The following is a 13,349-nucleotide window of genomic DNA, read 5'->3' as shown; positions in this document are numbered from 1 at the left end:
CCTTATCTTCCTCTGTTCTTTTTCTGCACCTTTTGTCCTTTTTTATTAGAAGTGGTAGATTTGTTTTGAGGTTTTGGTGTGCTTGTAGATTTTGAAATGTGAGAGAAAAGCAGTTCCTGAGATTTGTAGAGTAGCAGTTTTTACATAATTCTATTAATTTTTACATAAAGCCTGTTGAGTATCAGGCTTTGTGACTCTGTGCAGCTTCATGATCCTTTAGACTCACTTACTAGAGGTCATTATTTCCTCTCCTTCTTTTTCTTCATCCAAAGCTGCCAAACTTGTTTGGTTTTTCATAGGAAAAACATTTCTAAAAATTGTTATGTCCATTTCCAGGGCAGCTGGCCTACAGCCAGCATACCATTTTCTGCTTTGTGCCTGTTAACTTCAGTAACCAGCCAATGTTTCTGTGTCGAGGTAATCTGTCTTTTGTCAGTCCTGGTCTGCGTGCAGCTGCAGCAAAGGAAAAAGAAAAATCCCAATGCTGAAGGAAAATTACAACAACATATAGCTTCCTTCTGTCTTCTTCATGTGCCAATCTATTAGCTACTAATATCTTTCTTAATGCATTAAAAGATGGGAAAACTATGACTTGTGCAGCTAACAGTGCTGCAGGTCCAGTACTGGCAAAAGTGCAAAGCTTGATTATTGTCAATACAGCAGTAACAAAACAAGCATCCTGAATTTGAAATATAATTTGGTACCATAAAATTCCACAAGTCTTAAATTCTGGATTAGATTTTAAATCCTTCTTATGGTCCCAGGGACAGATTCTTTGTGATGCTTCAGAATGTATGAACAAGTAAACAATTCCCATTCCCTCTTTTTCTTTGCACAACCTTTTAATGACTGTCATTGCTTTAGCTTCAAGAGGTTGTGTGATCTAATTAGGGCAAATTGAATAAGACTGCTTTTATGCTAAAGTGTGAGAAAGTTAATTGAAATCAATCCATGTTCAGTGAAATACTGGAGACATCACTGATAATTTAAAGCAATTAAAAGATCTTTTCCTGAAGCAAGGCAGCTATATTAAGTCTAAGAATCTGTTAAAGAAAACTACCTGAAATATAAAAATTATATTATTCAGACAATAGTTAGGGATACTGGACTAGGGATAGCTGTAGCAATCAGAAATTATAGAGCATAAAATCATTCATATGTAATCTTTTGATCTGCCTTAAGTAGTTTTTTGGTTTGGGGTTTTTCCTGGTTTTTTTTGAAGTAATAAATCTTTTTAAAAATCTCATCGGTGGCACTTTTTGAACAAAGGTGTACTAACTGTATGTATCAGTACACTTCTCAATCTCCAGGTCTCACTTATTTGCTTTAAGAAATTTAAATTTAAATGCATTTTTCAGATACATTTTAAATTACTTTCTTGTGGGATGAAAAACACAGCATTTGGTAGATGTGAATGCTAAATCCAACCTTTTGGCTTTATCAAATTCCTACACATAGCAATGAAAAGAAGATGATGGTTTTCTGTTCTGAAACCTCCATATCCATCCTGGTATACCTGTGCAGCTTGCTGAGGGGATGAGGATACAGAGTTCACAGTTCTGCAGCATCCTCATTTAGTTTTCCCTTGTACATTTAGCGAGGCATAAAGTAAATAATAGAATAAAAAAAAATATTTGAAATATTTTCTAAAAAAGGTCATTATTGTCTGTATTTAACCTCTGGAACAAACATGAAGGACTTGATGATGTTACCTCAGGGCTTGTACTGTTCACTGAGAAAGTTTAACTCCAATGACACATGCTGGTAATACCTTACAGACATGAAATTATATGAAAGATTAATTCTATAAAATATAACATAGGCACAGACTGAAGACAGCTAAAATTAATCTGCCAAATACTAGTAATTATCTTTTATGGTCTGTCACAGCTTGTACTTGCAGATTAGTATAAATTTTGGTCTTGGCAGTTTCTTTCTTAGCCATAGTTTAGCAAACGGATGTTTAAAAGCACCAAGTCAGTAGCACAGTGGGTGTGTCTTACCAAGGGTTTTTAAAACATGCAATCATTTTGACTTGTTACATGTGTGTTTCCCTCCAATCCCTGATTATCCATTCCTGTTTCAGTTTTCAGTCCTGATTCCTGGGTATGATAAATACTATGTCTAATTGCAGTTTCCCTCCCATGAAGGTCATGCTGCACATGAGTCTTTCATCCAAGCGTGCAGGTTAGGCATGGCCAAGGTGTCACACAGGCAAGGGAGGATGCTGAGAAGTTTGAGCATCTTCCTTCATAGTGCACTTACAGGAAAAGTAGAAAATCCCCACACATTCCCCACACACATTAAGACCTCTCAGGGTCTCCTCTGTGGCTTTAGAACTGCAGAACAAAAAGTACTAGATACCTCGAGAATCTAAAAGCAGAACACAATTTATTATTTTTGAACCAATTCCATTATTTGTTTTTGTGTTTTCTTGCTTGAATTGGAAATGGGTTGATTGTGCAATACTGAAAGGTACCTTTCATGACTTTGCATTCAGCTGGAGATGAAAGGAATGGTATTCATGGTCAAAAATTAGAAACAAGTTTTTTCTTCAGTATAATTATTTGATCTTCCATGATCTGAGCTGCATTACCACAGAAACTTGTGTCAAATGTTTGGTCAGTCTTTACTGATATTAAATGCTGAAGTTCCCGTGTTCATTTTCAGACCAAAACAAGTATTGTTCTTCATAGTATGAAACTTGTATTATCTCAGAAGATACATCTGCTATTGGTTTATACTGTAGTGGTGCCTACAGTTTCTAATTGCAATTAATATTTCATTTATAGGAGGATAAGTGTTGATTAGAGACAACAACAACAACAAAAACAAAACCACCCGAAGGGAGATAATCAGAGACAAAAAGTATTTGCTAAACAAGGCAAAAAGAAGGTAGGAGAGAACAGATATTTTAGCCCAAGAACTGTATTGATTTGTTTTGGGTCATTCAGGAATTATAAATAATGTCAGGAAATGAAACTGGAAAGCAGCTGATATTTGGGACCTAAATCATAAAACTTTTTTTCTTCTCAAAATATTTCTGGGAAAAAAACTCTAGAAATCTGAAATCTCTAGCCTCAAAAAAAGTCTCACTACTTCTGTGCATGAAGCATTTTTTAATATTCCTGTATTTTGAAATATGCATTTCCTAGTAACTCCAGAAACAAATAATAATAAATCTCTTTCTAGGACTAATTTGAACATGGCAATTTTAAGTAAAGTAGCATTCTGCAAATGACTTAGCTCACTTCTCTGGATGAATTTTGAATGGCATGTGGTTCAGTCTCAATTTAACTGAACTGATTTTCCCCTGTCGCTTCCTGTTATGTATATCACCTCTAACAAGTTTAAGTTTTATGTGCTTTCATATTACACTACAAACTCACTATGAAAGTGCCATGCCTTATTTGCTCAGCAAGATGTTTAATCAAAAATGACCCACAATTTCAAGCATGAATGCCTAACGTCTCATTATTACCCACTACCTGGGACATTTTGCTGTATTCTAACCTCAGCTGGGAGGTGGTGACAGAATTCGAGGCCACCAGTGTTTTACAGCGTAGGGTAATCTTTTACGTTCTCTTATTTTGTTTGTAAGAAACTCTATGGGGAAAGATATCCTGGTCTAGATAGTTAAATATAGAGAAACAACCTTATCATACTGTAAGTTTCAAGTAAAGCATGAGGTCAGACTCTCACAAGCATCTTGGTTATTTTTGTTTCTTTAAATTTCCCTGGGCACTACCTCTTGTTTGATTAGAGAAGTTTGTATTTTTACATACTGTGAGTAGATATTTGTATCAGCAGTGAATTTCTTGATCTTTCTGACCTTGGTCTAATTTGAAACCTCAAGATGTAAAGTAAGAACCAACCCAAAAAAAGGCTTCTTGAGTTAATTCACTTTCCCTGCTTCTTGACTTCTCAAGGGTTTCACTACAAGGACACTTTTCAGTTAGTTCATTAATTTTTCAGACATCTTTCATCATTGACCTCTCTCTTCAATTTGAAGAGAATAGCAAGGTTTGGGTGAAATGGCATTGCCACTGTTGCCTTTTAATTTGCCTCATTTCAAACACAAATATCCAGCCTTTGTAATTGAGTGTACCTAGCAAGTCTTACTAGTCTTGGAAGGGCAATTCCCCATTTCAATCTTTTTTTAAAATGCAATGTTTCTTTGTGAAATAAAGGTTGAAAATTGGGTTGGGAAAATTGATGATTAGGGATTAAAGTTTTGTGGTTCTTTTTTTCCCATAGACCAATTTCCACAAAGTCATTCAGGGATTTTTATTTGTTTGTTTGTTTGCTTGCTTGAAAGACTGTGCTTTTAAGATCCATTATTTTTTGGAAGAAAACTAACTGGTTGCTGTCCCTCTAGCAATAGTATGCAGACTATGACATATGTGTTTCTCTTTCACTCACTGTCCATCAAGTATGTATCACCACATTATTTTATCCCTACTTAGTATGGGTTTTTTAAATCCTTTGGGTCGTATTATTAAAATAATACTGAAATAAATATTGCTGCACACAGCCCTTGGGATTAAAACCAGCTCTACAGCCATCAGCATAAATCCTGAGAGACCAGCCTTTCTACTTGGTGATCCAGCTATCATCTGTCCTGGGGGCGTGCCTCAGGGAATTCTGAGGTCAGATTGCTTTTAGGACTATATGGAGAAAATTATATATCTACATACCAGTGGAGGAAAATATTAAACAGAATGTCCTCATCCGTTGCAATCTCATGTCCTTTCAGAATCTCATGACTTTCAGAAGTCAAATCTCTCATTATCTTACACCATATACTAAATATTTTTTTCTTTTTTAAAAACTTTTTTTTCATTAATTTAGGGATTTGAGATTTGTTTTAATCACTGTTTAAACAGACCAAAGTGTACTTTTATGAATATTTTCATATTGGCCATGAGTTAAGAGTTTTGCATCTGGATTTTAAACTGAATTTTACTTTTTTCACTCAACGTAAATTATAGTTGAATTAAATATGCTGCTTTCTGCACCGGGGTGTGTTCTGATCATTTTGAATTGTAACTGACTGATGATACATACAGAGCTTTAGCATATGGTTATGCATGGTCTCTCAGTGCCTCTGGGACTGACACAATAATGTAGATTTTATATATACAATTAGTTTACCCTTTTCTCCTGGGATTAAAGTGTTCTAGTGATATTGAGCATTTTGTTTTGTTATCTGTTTATATGTTAAAGTGGCTCTTTTTCTGTTGATGGTCACCTGTTGCCAGTAGTTCAGTACTCGGAACCTCTACTTTATTTAGAGCTGTCTTTCCACAGTGCATCAGTAATCATGCAGAAATGATAATGAAGCATACTCTGATTTCTCCTGGACCTCATTAATTAGCATAATGATTGTTTGTGTGATTGTAGAATCTTTAAATAACTTATACATTCAAATCTGTTACACGTTGGTCAAACAACCAAAGCTTGAGAGGCAGGCAGATCCTTTAATAAAGTTCAAGCAGCTTACTCTTGTGTTTTAAAGGATAAAAGTCTTAACAGCATCTTCTCTAGATTAGCAAAAGGCCTTTTCCTATCACTTTGTATTGCTTTAGAGTTCATTCCTAACAAGCTTTTGTCCTTGCAGTGTATAGCTACTAGCTGTCAGAAACCATTTCTGTAGCTTGTGAATTTATTAAATTCACTGTGTCTGCTGAAAGTAATAAACTATCATTGATATTCTGTTTTAAGGAAGTTAATGTACTAACTGCTTCCCATGGAACTGCAGACAGCTTAACTGTAAGATATGGACCCTATATTGTTAAGCTTTAAAAGAAGTTCATGGATATCCTTGGTTGCACTTTAACTTATAGATTAATGGTCCTTTAAATTTGAAACTAGCTCATCACCTTGCTTTAAATGAAAAAAGGCTATTTTGGACAGTTTTTAACAAAGGGTCAAGATAATCTTGAAGGTAGAATAATTCAGGCTGGAACAGAAGAAAATTTCAAAACTTCCATTCATGGACAGTCCAAGGTCTCCATCTCTAAGATTTCCTGTTCTACCATCCCATTGATCCATACAGGCATTCTGTAGCTGTTCTGGAATATGCCTTTTTAATTCTGTGTGTGCTGCAAACCTGAACCATGCCACAGGCAACACTGGGTAGTGCATCATCTGGTCAGTGATCCTGAAAAACCTTGCAGAAAAATCTTAATTGTTTCCCTATTGTATATTTGTTTTTCTTTTCTATTGTTACTTTGAGTTTATTTAGTTGCATTGTACAGCTCACATTATGAAATATAAGCTGTTAAATATGATCGGTATTATCCAACAGCCTTAGTCATGCAGGCTGGAAATGCCAGAAACAGAATTCTAGTAAACTCTAATACAAGAGGAAATTTTTATTTACTTTACCCTTAATCTCTTTAATCTGATTTTAGTATATCAGAAGAATTATCTCCAAAACACAATGAATGTTAACAAGCAGTTGATTCTGAAAATCAGTAATGAAGCAAATGGGTAAATTCTGGGAGGAAGTACTGACCAAACAGCTATAACATGACCAAATAGCAATAAAATACCAAAAAAGCTTGCTTGGAATTGTTTATTGCAGTTTTCTATCAGTTGCTTGAAAAAAACTCCTGGTCTACAAGGATTTAGTTAAGGAGGAAAGAAAATAAATCACTGAGGCAGTGTCCAGCAAAGTATGTTGACCTTCACATCAGTACACTCGTTGCAAATAACACCAGTGTCAGTAGGAATAGAAGTAGAGGCTAAAATATATAAGGAATGCAAATGTGGGCAAGGGAAAGCCATGCACTACAAAGGGCAAGTGGCAATCAATAACTTCCTAACAGGGTGAGAGAGAGAGAAAATAACTCGACATGGTGTGTTGTCAGAGGCTAGAGGACCTAAGGCACTTTCAGAAAGTGAGAACAGTTGCACTGTGGTAGAGATTTACTAATAATGAGGCAAGGCATTTAAAACTTCTGTGAGATGGATTTCTGAAAGAGTACAGAGAATAACACAGGAGATGGAACTCAGAGATCAGATTCCATTTGCCTTCATCTCTGACAACCTGGAGTGCAGGGTCAGAATAAGGGGCACAACCCCTTAGTCTAATTTCCAACTTCTTAGACAAGCCTCTTAAGACTAATACCCAGAGTGGAAAAAGAAACCATACAGAGAAAGCTGAAAAGGAGTCATGAGAAACTGCAGTTCCCCACCAGGTTTCTCACTTGTTATTGAATTTTAGGGTTTTTTTTCCCCAAAGTTTTTTCAAGGTATGATGACAAAAAGTTCAGAGAACGTGACCTCACACCATGAATATACAGCAGATACACTCTGTTTGCTCTTGGTCACCTTTTTGCCATTAATGTGAACATTGTCCTTTTGTCTGTAAAGAGGAGCTTTGCTGAAATTCAGTCTGAGTAATACACAAATTAATCTGTGAAGTGCAGGTAAAAGTAATTAGCACAAAGTTTCCTTTGTTTGAAAGCATATATGCACACTGGATTAGTGAGCCCATAGCTCAGGAATATTTCTTATTTATCAATTATATACATCACTGACTATTGGATCCTGAAGTATCTGTGGTTTAATGCTTTCTAATATACTTTATGTCTTTGTAGGCCTTATGCTACCTCTGAGGTACAAACACTGGTATGTGTTTAGATATACTGAAGATGTCAATGCTTAGAAAAATAAAGGAATAATTGCAAGTGAAAGAAAATCTTTGCCACTTTTCACTAATACCCAGGTAGGTGCTATTCAGGTCTGTCTGAAGTGTTAAGGATTAACTACCATCAAGTTTATAAACCACTTTGTTTTCTTATGGCATAAGGGGGCACTCAAAACAGCTGTAAGGTTTATCTATCTCAAAGCCAGATATTTCTTATCTTTTGACTGAGACAGTGAATTACAGCAGGTTGTATGGCTGTTTGCAGTACTTGGGTTTTTTCTATATTCTTTGGTTTTGCTTGATCTAAAACAATATGTAAGACAAAATAAAGACCCTTCACAGAATGAAAGTACAGCACTATATAAGGTCCTTCTCCTAATCAAAGGGGGCAGAATTAACAGTTTTGGTGTGTTTTTTAATGCAGAGAGGACAGCCAGACATGGAAGAGAGGAAAATGGTATGTAAATGGTTTCAAATAGAATCTTACTGCTTTCATTGTTTTGTGTTGCAGTTTTTCATCATAGAAAACAGAACTGAAAGGGGTTAAAGGATCACTGCACTTTCACAAGACGGGATCAACCTATTGCTACACACATCAGGGAACAAACTTGCAGATCAGACAAGTCTTGGGTATGTTGAAATTCATAGTTAAAAAGTAGTGTTGCCTTTGGTCATGGAAGTTATTGAGGCTGCAGTTCTCTGGAGTTCTGTTTGAAGCCTTTCACTAAAACATTTAGAAAATAACATAAAACAAGTAGACAGAAGAAATTGATTTTTTTCCTCTTCTGCAGCACACAAATACTGAGTTTAAAGCACGTCTAGCTGTAATAACTTCTGAGTGTATTGCCTATAACTTAGCCAATTGTCTTGATCTTTTATCCTCATCTGTGCTGTACATGATATACAGTAATTCAAATGCAACAGTTGTAAGCTTGCAGCTTTTTAGCTCCAAGGTATATCATACTATACATTGGTTTTTATCTAACTTTATATTTGGCTCACCTGTGAGCCTGAATATGTGCAAAATTTTTTATATACTTTATTTACCCTTATGCTGTGATCATTCCAAATGAAATATCCGTGCTACAAATAACTAGGAGAGTTCCAACTGAATTCTTTATGAAGTTTTCTTGACCTATTGTCTAATGTGTCAGCTTTTCCCTGTGGCTGTCATTATGTATGGCTGGGTTGGGATCCACCAGACATCGTGGTGGTGTTTGCTCTCTAGCAGAGTGGTGACATAATTGCTCGTATTGCTTTTTGGCTTGGATAGTTTGTGTGTGCTTTTGCACTGGCACAGAGAATGCTGTGGTTTTAATCTATGCTTTTGTTTATTTTAAAAATATCTCGCTAAACAGTCAGTTCTGAAAACTGAGGAATAATTTAGGAATCCCCCTCAGAGAGTAATATACCCTGATTAAACCAAGCAAAACGTCACTTTATTAGACTCATACCTGGGATGAAGGTAAGGGACATAGTGGTATAAGCAAATTAATTCAGTTGTGACTGTGATGTAGTTGCTGTAAGTTTGAGAATTCTGTAAGGTCATAGTTTCAAGTCCCTGGAAGCATAGTCCTCTTTAAAGAGGCCTTCATGTGAGAAACTGAAAAATCAAATGAACTAAGATAGTGAGTAGCTTTGGAAGACAGTGGCAGTTATTCTTCCATCCTTATCTTTATAGGCTCTGTGGAATCTTTCTCTTTGCTGTCAGATCCATTGTTTACAGGAGTTGTTACAGCCAAAGGCTTTTTAATGTAGCTAATTGAACAGCTCCAAATGATTTATATAAAGGTTTCATGGCAAGTGTTGGGAAAGAGCCAAACTTTACAAAAGAGCTGAGGACTCAACAATTTTTGTTTAGACTTCTGAATAAATGACCAGATCTTGAAGAAGGCAGAGTGCCAACTTTCCTCAGTGCCAGCTTCTCTTAATTCTTCTCAGACAGAACTACTGGTTCCAGATAGCTTTCATGTATTTTGTATAGGTACATAAATGGGGATGTAAATTTTAAAAAATTCTTACTGTAAGTAAGACAAAACTATAGTGGAGATTCTGACATAAAGAAAAAAAAATAGAAAGCAGAAAATATTCTAGAAGAAATATCTGACAGATAATTCAATCTTCAACCATTATAAATTTTCAGATTTTTGTCTCTCACTTCCATCCACATGATTTTTTTTTGTAGTATTTATTTCTAGTCTACCTTCAATTCACTGGTGTGAGAAGCTCAGTGTAGAGATTTTCAATCCATATATGGCCATAAAATAGGATTTTGAAAGTATTATTGAAATGCCCACCATATTAAATGCTCCTAAGGAATGATAATAGTTATTTTATCAGGTTTGTATAGCTAAGCAAGTAGTTATCTTCTGCAATTTCGTGTGCTGGAATTGCATTCTTAAGTGGTTTGTGAGAAGTGATGTGGAGAGTAATACACAATACTGTGGTTTACTTTTTGTTTAGATACTAAACCTCCAAGGACAGTAAAGTCTTTTTAACTTGCAGTAATACTTGTTTAGTCTAACTCCAAACAGATATTCTCTGTGAAAACAGTTGCTCTAGCAAGGATTTTATGCAGGTTCCAATCTCTTGTAGAGTGTAACTGCAGAGGAAAATCTGTCTGCATTCAGAGAAACACATGTTCTTTTTCCCTCCTTAAAGAAGCTTAGAGAAACCAGCTAGCTGCAGTATTAAAGAGGAAAATGATACCTTTTGCAGTCCTCTGTGATGTTTCTTTTCCCTCTTCTTTGCCTAATCTTTCTGTCTAGTGCAGAGTTACAGCTTGGTTACTGACATTTGGGATATGTCAGCAAGGGAAGCTTGTCTTGCTTTGATTTTCCTTTTAGGATCTGGTAGCCCCTTTTGAGTGCAAGTGGGATCTTGGAAGTTCTGGTGGTTTTCTTTAACACTTCACTAGTGCAAATAATGTCAGGCAAATGTGGACACAGACCTTGTTCCAGTTGTCCTTTGGAAGTTGTGATGGAACAGGATATTGTATAATATATCTTTAAGGAAAAGTCCTGGTCTCAGTGATACCAGGACTTTCTGGAAATAGCATAAATTGTGGTTATTTCAGTCGGAGAACTTCTTTATTCTCACCAGATACTGAGGTGGGTGACCTGGAGTTTTCTGGTTGGCTGTTATTGCTGCCTTTCCTTGATTTTAGGAGAGATTGCTTTTTTACATTTTAAACTAACTCTCTGTCTGCCTAATAATGTAGGACTTCTCAAGTCATCCAAGAAGACCAGACAAGATAAATTAGATGCTTAATTTGCAAATCAGGAACTGCAGACAGACTAATTCTAAAAGGACGTTTTGATAAAGTAAAATAGTACTGTGAACGTATTAGCAATTGGTCATTCCATAAAATTACTTAATGATAGATGAGCTCTGGTCTTTGAATCTTTAATTAATGTTTGAAAGGCTAATCCATGAAATATAGACAACAAAAGTCATTAGAAAACATCTCATAACTTTCAACATTAAAACACATGTAATTTATATTTTTTTCTCTCTATTGGGATCCATAATTCAAAATATCCTATACAAAAACAAACATAAAACAACACATCTAATACAGAGAATCACACTGTGAATATTCCTCCTATAAAATTGAAGTTGATTTTAGTAAGTCTGAAAGTATAAGCAATGTGGTATTAATCTATAAATTTTGAACAGCTAAAACTTAAAAACTCAAAACTGTCTTGGGAATTGTTTAAATCAGACTCTTAAGTGGTACCTCTTGAAATGCTGAGGAAATAAAATATCGGTTATCTGTATAGTTGCCCATGTTTTTATCTTGTTGTGCACGTATTTATCACAAATAGTTTTTATTCTAAGTATCTCATTTACATATTACTGAAAAGAGCAGCTTCCAAAGTGCAAAGATCTGGGGAGCTGTAATGATCCTATTTTTTGGATCTCTTATGTACTTTTATGTTTGCACCAGATTTGTGGGAACAAAGAAAAGCAAAGGCTGGATACAATCATTAATCTTGTAGAACTTTGCTTGTGTTGAAAAACTGGTGTTTGGACTAGGAAAAAATCCACTGTATCATTAGATGACTCACTTGAAGTTGTATTGCTGAAGTGTGGCTTCCAGGAACATGTGGGTTTGAATGTGTTATGGCTGCCAGCCCCCTGACTGAGTGTAAGTGTGAGGAGACCCTGGAGGAGCTGAGGTGAAAGGAAAGGCCACTGCCCACACAAACCTCCTGTATTTGCCTTTTAAAATGTCACCCTTTGCATCTACTTTGGGCCATATGATTTGGACCAGTAAGAAGTGATTTTGTTCCAGTTTTGCTTCCGGTGTCACTCACTCTCTGATAGGGAAGCTTAAATAATCCCAATTCAGTTGTTTTCCTGTCTGCTTGTCTACACTGCCCTATTTTATTTTAAGTACCAGCAGCCCTTGATTAATACTGGTACCCTGGGGCAACATTTCTTTCCTTCTTGAACAAAACAGAATTCAGTTTTACTAGAAACAGTATCTGAATCTTCTGTAGATGTAAGGAGGTGCTGAAGATATTTCAGTACCCTAAGGACATCTTTATATAATGATTGCTCTTGGGCTGAAGCAATTTAAAAATCCCACTGCATACACTTGGTATTTAGTATAATAAATGAGGGCAAATACAAAAGAATTGAAATAAATAATCTAAACGCTGGAGAATTTTGGATCTGGTATGCAATCATTCCTAGATTTCAAAATTGACTGTTCTCACTTGGATTTCCTCCATGCTAACTAAAAAGATTCTTTTAACTGAATAATATTTTTAACGTCATAGCTATGAGGAACAACAGAACCAGAAAAGGAGTTTGTCTGAACACCTTTTTTAGGGTGTTGCAGATGTACCTTCAACATAAGTTTTCAAGTCTGCAAGAATTAAACCTCTCTTTCCTCTTCATCTTCAGTTGTTTGTATGGTCAACCCCATAGTTCCTCAGCCTCAGGGTTTTTTCTTCTTTGCATTCCATGCTTCCATGTTCAGGTCTGCATAGTGCTTTTCATAATTTTTCAGTCTTTCCATCCTCCCCTCTGATAATCTTTACTTAAACCAGTGAATAGTTTCACAGTCACATTTGGGTGTTTTATTCCCCACACACACCTCTGTGTTTTTGGTTCAATTTGTAATGACGTTGGGCAGTTTGAAAACAATTGGGATTCATTAAAGGCTTTCATCAATGGAGGTATTCAAAGTCAGGTTGGACAGGGCTTTGCACAACCTATTTGATGAAAGATGTCTTTGCCCATGCAGGGAGGGTTTTACAGGGTGATCTTTATAAGTCCTTTCAATCCAGAACTGTTATACGAGTTGGTTTTTTTACAATAGCATCTCTAAGAGATGAATACACCTCCTTCAAGGCACTCTCTGTGGATAATAGCTTTCGTTTTAAATGACTTAAGGCTATTGCAACTAATTTTAATTCTTTGTGTTTCTGGTCACTGGGATCTGGGCAAAATGGATTTGTGAAGCTTGCACACCTTGTAGCTTAGTGAGAAAAATGAAAATACAGAAAAGAACCTGTGGTGTTACTTTGTTGAGTCTGGCATTGCTTGTGTGCTGAACTTAGTGTATGAATTTTAAGTGCAGGAACATCTGGAGATGCAGAGAAGTTTTCAGATTTCTGCTATGAAAGAAGATGTTCATTTAGTATGCTTGTCCTTCGTTCTGCTGAGGCCAGTCTGTGAG

Source organism: Calypte anna, chromosome 11 (genome assembly GCF_003957555.1).
Source record: "Calypte anna isolate BGI_N300 chromosome 11, bCalAnn1_v1.p, whole genome shotgun sequence".
In the NCBI taxonomy this organism is placed as follows: Eukaryota; Metazoa; Chordata; class Aves; order Apodiformes; family Trochilidae; genus Calypte; species Calypte anna.
The sequence above is the reverse complement of the archived record's forward strand: the minus strand, read 5'-3'. Positions refer to the sequence as shown.